This window comes from Corvus hawaiiensis, chromosome 1 (genome assembly GCF_020740725.1).
Source record: "Corvus hawaiiensis isolate bCorHaw1 chromosome 1, bCorHaw1.pri.cur, whole genome shotgun sequence".
Lineage (NCBI taxonomy): Eukaryota > Metazoa > Chordata > Aves > Passeriformes > Corvidae > Corvus > Corvus hawaiiensis.
Window position 1 is genome coordinate 71,208,571 of NC_063213.1, and position 9,512 is coordinate 71,218,082.

Below are 9,512 nucleotides of genomic sequence, written 5' to 3' on the forward strand. Positions count from 1 at the left end.
TTGGTTTGCTGTCTTTGTAAAATGACAACAAATTAACATGTACCACCAAGCTTCTTGGCCAAGTTATCCATAGTAGATGATAGCCAAATGAGGGAGTGTGCAAAATCACTTCTTAATTTTCAGTGTTAATTGAAAATACTCGAAAGAATTCATGAAAGGCTGTATTTGCTTTGAATAATCAAAACCTTTGTAAATACTGGACAAATAAGTTGTACATTTTTAACAAGGTCTGATCTTTGGCTGGTTAGCTTACAAATTTTTTTCATACCTTCTGGTGTTACTGCTTACTCTGACTGCAATATGAAAAAATGTCATTTTCTTTCCTGTGTGTAAAATAATTTTTCAGTTAAATCACTTGTGTATGTGCTCGTGTCCTTCACAGATGGTTTCCTCGCACTGACATTGTTATGGATTTCCTACCATTTGTGGTGTATCTCTTGATGCAACATACTTACAGGGTTAGAATAGCTCAGTAAATTACCTTCTTGTATTTTTTCCTACATTCCCTGACTGACATCGAGTTCCAGAGTTGTTTGGTTTACGTGTTGCCTTTTTGCCATTGTCTACCATAACAAAAACATACAAAACTTATAAGTTTTCCATAAATCCCTTACATTTTTCATTTGGTTTGGTTTTTCAAGTCTGCTTGAAATATATCTTTGAATATACTTATATGCTTTTGTTTTAATTAGTGGAGCAGAACAAATGTAGTTGAGGGAGATACTCTGGAATCTGCTTTTTTCATATTCTTGCCTGCCAGAATTTGCTCTTTTTGTCAACTGAAGCAAAGAAGCTGCTGAATATTCTCTGGTCATGTATTTTGATCTACTTTTGGTGTTTATTTAGTGTTCTTAAGAAGAATATTCCACTTTTTTTTGTTTTTCTTTTGAGGATTATCTTGACAGGAAGCTATTTAATAGTTCTGACTTTGTTGAAATGTGCAGGAACATCTTCATTTTGCTGTTTACTCTTTCCTTCCTCCAGAATGACAAGCTTGTTTCAAGATCGGCTTCCATACATGTTTTTGGTCTTAACCAGATTCACCCTAGTAATCATGGTTGACTTAAAGCTATTCCTGTAACTTACGTAAACTATTGCAAGAACTCAGTGGTCTGTTTGTTTCATACTGTGCTGCTATTCCAGCAGATAATTAATTCTTACCAAAACATTGTTCCTTTTATTCTTGAGCAGGCAGCTTTTGTGGTAGCTCTTGTGGCGTAGCTTCAGTGCTTATACCCCGTCAATTTTTCTTCAGTTTTTTGTTAACATACTAATCTAGGGATTTTATTCCACAAGTCCTCTGTCATCCTAATTAGCTGCATAAAGACTCTTTTAATTGGTCGTTCATCCTCTGTCCTGGCATTTGTGTAGTGACAGCCCAGGTATTAGATAAGATTGTCCTGTTTTTATCTTTTGGTCCCTGTGACCTAATTACAATTCTTCCTCTCCCTCCCTACCTCTGCATGCACACACACCCTTCTGATGGGAGCTTTTTGATTAGGTTGCTGGTTTGTGACATTTTCTGTTTATGCATCTTTGCAGCCTTTTTACCTGAGAGGCTCCAACTTGATGGATAAATACTCAAGGATACTTCTTTGCTTTGTTATGTCAGTTCCGAGTTTGGTGATGCTGGATTTCCATCTGTCCGTGCCACCTGTGCATGGTACCTGCCACGTGTACAATCTGCTAGTCTTTTGCAGGAATACTTGACATTTTTGGGCTTGTTTAGATGAACTTCTCAACCATTAGTCATGGAAATACAGTACAATGTCCTATCTGCATCATAGCAGGAGCTAAGTTCCCTGCTAGATAGGCTTTGGTTGTGTTTTCAGACATCTCCAGGAAATAAGTCGCTGACACCTGACACAGGCCTGATGTTGATAATGCAGCCGGAGTTTTCTTTCCTGCTTGGTGACCTATTATCAGGCACTGTGACATGAATTGGCAGGACTTGCTTTTGCTTGCCCTCACTCCTCCTCTGCTGCCTCAACTCATTTAAATCCAAGTTATTCAAGGCAGGGACTTTGCTTTCAAACATGCTCAGTGTCATATGCGTTCTGTCAACTATAAACAGTAATTTCCTCTGACTCACTCGGTTGTCGGCCTGATGACCGTCCACAGGTAATTTGTTACAAAAATCTCAGCTGGAGTAGTTGCCTTCTGCTGCTTCACTGTCCATGTCTCAGCAGTAGCAAGTCAGCTAGGCAAGGGACTGGGAAAGCGGTTATAAATATCACCATCTCATTCAGGAAATACAATGGCAAATGGGGACTGTTACTTGCAGCTGTGACTTAGGCTCTAGCAAAGTCAGGTGAATTGTTTGCCCAATAGAAATTTAGGAAAAAATTAAAACTATATAAATTCAAATAATTGTTTCTTCTTCCTCTCCTCCTTAAGACTGGAGCATGGGCTGTATCTGGCAGGCTCTGACCTATCAAGACCCTTGCTTTATGTAAGATTTTAGAAAATCTGAAAAAATTAGCTGATTACTGTTTTCAAATGTCCCATTTAAATTGCCAGTTGAAATGCTCATGCTCTTGCCTGACTGGGCATGAGCTCATTTGAAGTTTTAATGATGTTTTAATTAATTAATCACAGCTATTAGTTGCTCCATAGACAACTGAACAGCAAAGAAATTATTATTGTTTTAATCTTTATACCTGCTCTTGTTTGGATGTGGACTGGTATGTTTGTGTCCTGCCTTGCTCTGTCACTATAATTTTAACATGTTTTCTTTTTGTTGTTGTTGTTCTTACCTGCCCAAAAAGCTCATGCCCACAATGCATGTGTCCCCTGTCAGTGTGGGAGCAGGCAGGGCGCTGTGCCTGCTTGACAGCAAGGCTGGTTTAGCTGCAGCATAGCCACAGGAGCCACAGCGCCTGCTGAGAGAGCCTAAACCCTTCTGTCCACACTTTGTCTTCACTGTCCCTTCACCGGCTTCAGCACAGAAGGGGTGCCCCTATAAAGACACTGCCATGGCCCAAACTCACACAGAGGGCACACCCATATGTAGGAATGCTGGTGACAAACACTTCAAAAACACGCAGGGTCCTGTGTGACCACCCACCCAATGCACACCCGGGAGGCACTGCAAAGTTACCTCCAGCCAGCACCTGGAGCACTGCGAGGTGCCTGCCCATTCCAGGTTTAGATGGGCTTAGTCCAGCTGGGAACAAATGTGCTGAAGCATTTATGGGGTTTCTGTGGGGCAGTGGGACATAGTGTTGTTGTTCTTCCTGGGCAGTCTGAGGCTCTACATAGGGTAAATGAATCCACAGAAACACATGTAGGGTCTGTGCTTCAGATCCCCTGGAGCTGGCACAGGGTGGAAGTTGACTGGTGAACAAGGGCAGCGATGCTGACACTCAGGGCTCCTATGGGGTTTTATCCTAGTTGTCAGCTGTGTAAAATGGTTTCCACAAGCTTTGAGGCTATTTGGCTTAGTCTCTTGGGCCTTCTTTTGTGTAAAGCGTGCTCGCTTCACTGCAGTACATACTGGAAATGCATGATGCTTCTTAGAAGAAGAAAAGGGTTTTGATGAAAATTTTCCTTTGATGTGAATGTTAATTGGCAATTTTTGCCTGCCTCTTTCCTGTTGCTTTTGACTAATTTTCTGGGTTTTTTGCTGTTTTTTTAATTTCGGTTCCTTTTTTTTTTTCTGACTTACCCTCTCTCCTTCACACCATTTTTTTTCTTTCTCAAACAGAAGATAAAGCACTGATTTCTTTTTGAATCCTATTTCAAAGCTCTTTATGTTCTGATATTTCTCCAGTGCTTATAGCAAAGCGAGTTTATATCCAACAAAGCAGAAGCTGACAGTGTGTCTCTGATTTCTGTTTTCCCCTTCAAAGCAACAGGCCCATCTGTACAAGCTGTCCTTTCCCAGGCTGACAGCAGGAAGGCAATGGGCTGTACTGTTGTTAGAGGATGGAGATGGACTTGGAGGAGCACAAGCAACTCTGGTGTACTTGGTAGCAGTGCAAGGGGGAGGAATGGGTGAACTGCTTGTGTTCAGCAACCTGTTTTGTACCTGTTTCTTGGGTTAGAGAGGGAAAACAGCTATGTACAGGACATCTTCTAAATTTCCATTGCGCAGCAGCAGCTTCTCTGCAGTGCGTGCCAAAGATAAATTAACAGGAACTGATGGCAAGGGCAGAGGTTGTGTAATTTCATGCACGAAATAAACACCAGCCTCTTGCCAATGCTGTCAATATCCTGTGTGTTACCTGGAACTGGAAACAGAGTTAATTCATGTTAAAAGATTGAGCAAACGAAGTTGTCTGAATTACTTTGACAGAGAACCTGGAATGAACTTGGAGGAGGTAATTTCAGTTCTTCCGGTATTTTTGAGTGCAGCTATAAAGCAAAGAGCAATGGGAGAGTACAATGCTGTCCCACGCAGCAACGTGGGGGAGGGCAAGCAGCTTTGAGAGGCACGAAGAAGACCTGGGGAGCAACGTGGTGGTTTGCAAGCACAGCAACCACCTAAGATCACCTACAAAAGGTAAGTTTTTGAAAAAACCAGAGGCTTTCCAATACTGCAAATCATTCATTTGGCCTTTTGTGACAAGATCAAGTCATATGAACGTGAGCATAATAGACTTGTCTTGACTGGAGTGGTATAATTTGTAGCTTAGTCTTGAAGCAGAGAAAACTCATGAAAGTTTAGGACCAGTCAATCGTTAAAGATTACCTGGAGGTGTTTCCAAAGGCACGATACAAAGCAGAAAATTATTCCTATGTTTGAAAAACACATTAGCAGCTTGGGCGGAGCAACTTAATCACCAAGTTGCTGAGTAGACATAGGCCAGAAGTTGCTGCAAGTTTAACTACAAAAATGTTCCCTATCTGGCTAAAAAGTGAAAACATTCATGGAAATACGTATCCAGGAAGGTAATGATGACAGTAAGAGGTAAAGACTGTCTCTGAGGGAATGCAGAACATGATACACTGAGCAAGCAGTGCAGTAGCTTTAATGGTAACTCCTAAGGGACATAGTTGAAAGCAGCCAGAAAAGGCTCCCTCCTTCAGCTCCCCACCTAGAGTTTCTGCCTGAAAGCCTAAATAAGTATAGTGACCAAGGAACTAATTTCTCCATGGATGAAATTCTGTATTAAAGCTCTCTCTGTCACAGTATCATAATATGAGCTTAGAGACTATAACTGCAGCATCTGTGGATTTTCTAGACAAGTAGGGGCCAAGGGAAGGTGAAGCCATGGCAAGCCTCACATAACTTATCTGAGTTTGTTAAACAAAGGGGGAGGGGAGTTCTCAGGCCTATGAGACTCTTCCCTTTCTCTCATTATCCAGTTTGCAGCAGGAGGTGTGTGTCACCCCACAGTAAGCACAGCACTGGCATCTTCTCCTCTTCCATCCCCCTGAAGCACAGACTCCCAGGCAATGCATATCTGTGATCCCTCTGGTCGGCAGATCCTTTGTTTATGCACTCAGCAGTTCAGCTCTTCCTTAGGACACTGGGGAAAGGGGGCAGCTGCAATCAGCTGGAGAACTGTGAGGCAGGATAGGATTTGCAACTGATTTTGCTGGAAAAGGAGGAAAGGCTGTACAGCAGTGCTGACAGGTGGAGGGCTGCAGGGGGAAGGTGTGGAAAGCTTGAGCAGCTCCAGAAAAGACTGACACGTGTCACATCTTGAAATACTGTTGATTGTAAGAATTGCTCTACAGACCAGTTTTATGATGAAGACCTCCAAAATACAAGCACTAAGCTTTCTCCAATAAAGACTACGGTATGTCTGCTTATTAGAAAAATGGTTGCTTTCCATAAGGAATAAAAGAATCCTATTACCCAGTACTCAAGGTACAATAAGTAGTGCAGAAAATCATACCCTACTATGCCTGAAAGGAAGGTGATTTTGGTGGAACAGCATTTTCGAACTCCCCAGTGCATCCCTTCTAGTTGTATAGTGCATTTTCCCGTACTCGTTCAATGATTGTGGCCCAGTAGAGGGTTCCCAGGGGATAAGTGCAGTAAGGTGGGGGGGGGCAGTGAGGCTCTGGGGGTATTGTTACAGTGTCAGGTGAACACACGGTGTCTCTGGAGCTTCATCTACTCAGACAACTGCTGTTATCTGTAAAATCAGCTGTGCTATCTTGTAACATGAACTTACATTGCGTATCTGCTTAAACATAATTTTTGAAGTGATAAGACCAGTCGAGAGTGGGTGCTCTGTGTGACAAAGTGGATGTCCCTGTGTGAAAGGCCAGCATTCATTTCTTGCAGATACTTACGTATGTTTTAGCTCTGAACCTTTCAGAGCCCAGCCATAGCCTCTTCCCTCCCGTGCCTGTGCCTGCTCGATTTCAGCAGTACTTTTCCATGTCACCTGAGGGGAAGGTAGGTTGCTCAGCCTTCTCTTCCAGCCCACAATCCACAGCATCCCTTGGAATATTTAGCAAGCTAAAGGAGTCTCATGTCCAAGTGTGAACAGCAAATTGTTTGCATGTGAAGTCTGGTATAAGTAGGTGTACCAAACGAAAAGAAACACAGATACTAAATGAAGTTCACGATCATCTTGGTCACAAGTTTAATTTGTGTCTTTTTAAATTAGAGAGTAAAGATTTGCTTTTACTACTGGGTTGTCATTAATTTTATTTCAATAAATCTAGTGCTCAACATGTAAAATATCAGTACAGTTACTTCTTCAGCATAAAATAAAAGAAATTGCAACATATAATGGTTCATCATTTACAAGTAGTTAATTTTGAATATTATTTCCCTTTTTTTTTTCCTAACACCTATGCCAAACATGCTAAGCAATGAAATAAGTTTTGAAGTACAGTGTGAAGACAAAATTCTGATTCAAACAGTGCTTTGAGCATTTTTGTTTGCAGAGCGTTCATCCCAAAGCAGCTGCAGCAGCCCTGGGGAGGCAGGCTGGTGGCTGGGCTATATATGTACGTCACCTGCTTTTGTAGCACACGATGAGGCACCAACACCTCCTCTGCTCCCAGCAGGCAGCCCCGCTTCGACCTGAGCCCCGGCTGCCTACGGGCACCGCCTCCCTGTGTGCACACAGCACTTGGGAGTGATTCTGCAGCAGCCCCTGGGCCATCAGCCCTGCCCCTGTTCATCGTGGCAAGGGCTGGTGCCTATGAGAGCACCGGGATCCAGCCCTGCTGCAAGCAAGCACCTCTGGGAGGCATACAGAGTGCAGCAGCGCCGGAAATTTCCTTGCAGGGAGACCCACAGGATTAGGCTGGCATTTTTCCAGCAGAGAGGGTACCTGGACAGGGTGCTGTGGCCTGAGCACTGCTCTGGGAGCTGTGTGGCCCTGCAGGACAAAGACAATTCTGTAACTCTGCCAGCACATGAGTTGTTGTACAGCTACAGCGGGGCTGGTTTTTTGTTTGGGAAAGCGCAGCCAAGCAGACAGCTGGATGTGATGCACATTTCATTCGCCCTACTTTTGTCACCACCATATACTGGCCATCACTGCACCCTTCCTTCCCAAGTGTCCTTTATGGACAATGGTCAGGGACAGACAGTATGTTAGATAGATGATCCTTTTCTGATGGAGTACAGAAGCTCTTGTGTTCCTATTAACTATTCTTCTTCAAGAGATAAGGGATCACGAACAACCTATTTACATTACCATTATTCTAAAACATTGAGTTTCCCAGGAACCCCAGAATTACTAACACGGCTCTTATCTCTTGTAACCATTAATGCTAATTTCTTAAGAGGGCTGTTAGATGTCACATCTGTGCTTGCTACAAGAAAAAAAAAATTTAAAAAAGAGAGGGTTGGGGAAGGCTAGAAAAGAAAGCAAGGTATCTTGGAAAGATAAAAGAAAAAAGTTATTTTCCTTGGCCGTGGAAGTTACTCTCTCACTACTTTTTCTAAATGCAGTAGGACCGGCTGGATGGAAGTCACACCAAGGCGTCTCCAGCTTCATCATAGTGTAGTCTATGGGATCCTGGTCCTCCCTCCCCCTTCCCATTAAGCAGAAAACACAAGCAGAAAATTCAGTAGATGAATAGTCAGGCACAAGCGACTCCAGAGGCAGGAGGCGGCATCCATGCTATCTGCTCTTCCAAAACTTCATCCCTTCTTCCGAAGGCCTCTGGAAGCAAGACATGTTTCTTTTACATGCATCAGCTTTTGAGAGCATGTATCTTTTAAGATCAAAAAGGACATTTCTAATATCAGCTGTTTGTCCTGTAGTACTACCAATTCACAAACTTGTTTCCACGTTTAAATGATAACTTTGGTTCTACAGTTGCCATACTTTGGCTTATTGAACATGCGGCATCACCACAATTTTGTCACTGAAAAACTCTTTCGAAAGATTTAAATTAACAAAACTGAGGAAGCAGAAAACCACAGCTGCCACAGCTCTTATACTTTACTTTCATCTATTTGTATTGTATTCCCTGTCCTTCTCTAAACACATCACTGTTGTATTGAAGCTTCTTCTGCAGATTAATTAGCAAAGTAATGAGTATGTTTTATCCATTCTTTCTCCCTCCCCATCCTCAGGGTATATACAGGCATTGGCCAGCTCGCTCTTGAAAATTATACACTTTGTGATGTTGTTATTTATGAAGGTCAGATTAATTAAGTATTGCTTTATGTATAACTGCAGTCTGGAGTGGTGTTATGATGTTTATGTTAGCGTTCAATTTCCAGTTCCACAGTCATTGAGAAAACAGTTCTATTGTAAACAATTCCCTTGTGCCAGGAATGCATTTCCTCCGTGAATGAGGTCATGTGAGATGAATACAAACCAGGTAACTTGGGGAGGGCAGACGTCAGTCTCCATTGGCATTACTTAAAAGAATCGAGAAGGTTTGCTGGGGAATTCATTGGTAACTTGTATGGAGTTCGTAAGGTCTTCCCCTTTGAATGCATTTCTCACACAGAAGTCAACAATACTTTACAATGCAGAGAACAAAACAAGAGCAAACATTATCACAGCTGCACTGTCAATCCCAAGGTTGCTAAAGTGGCCTCTTAGCCAGAAGAAAAAAGCAGTATGGGTTTTTCCATGAAATCTACTACAAGGGAACTTCCCCATTAGTCTATAAGCTGTGAACATTTAACTGTGACTGAACAAGACCATATCACAAGTTCAAGGATTCTAAAGGTCCCCTACCAATGTTTAACCTTCATTTTACTGGGGGCTTAGTGCAGATGATTTTTTCCACTGGCATTCTCACCTCACCTCTTGAGAGTTATATTGTGAAAGACACATTTACTTCTGTCTGCTTTGCTCTATCTCTATACTGCTGACATTTGAGCTTTGAAAGCCTCAATGTCTTTCGTGGTGGAAGTCTATAAATATTCTATAGCTGTTTTCTGATTAATCTCCTCTTTTGTGTCAATTTGATATTGCTGGAAAGACAGCACATATAGACTGTCCTATATGTTAAAGGAGGAAATAAACATATTTGGTTGCTGCTTTTTCCTGTCCACATCTTATTTTGACTTCTGCTAACAACATAATTAACATACTTTTCTTAGATGGATCACTAATCAACTTCCATTGATG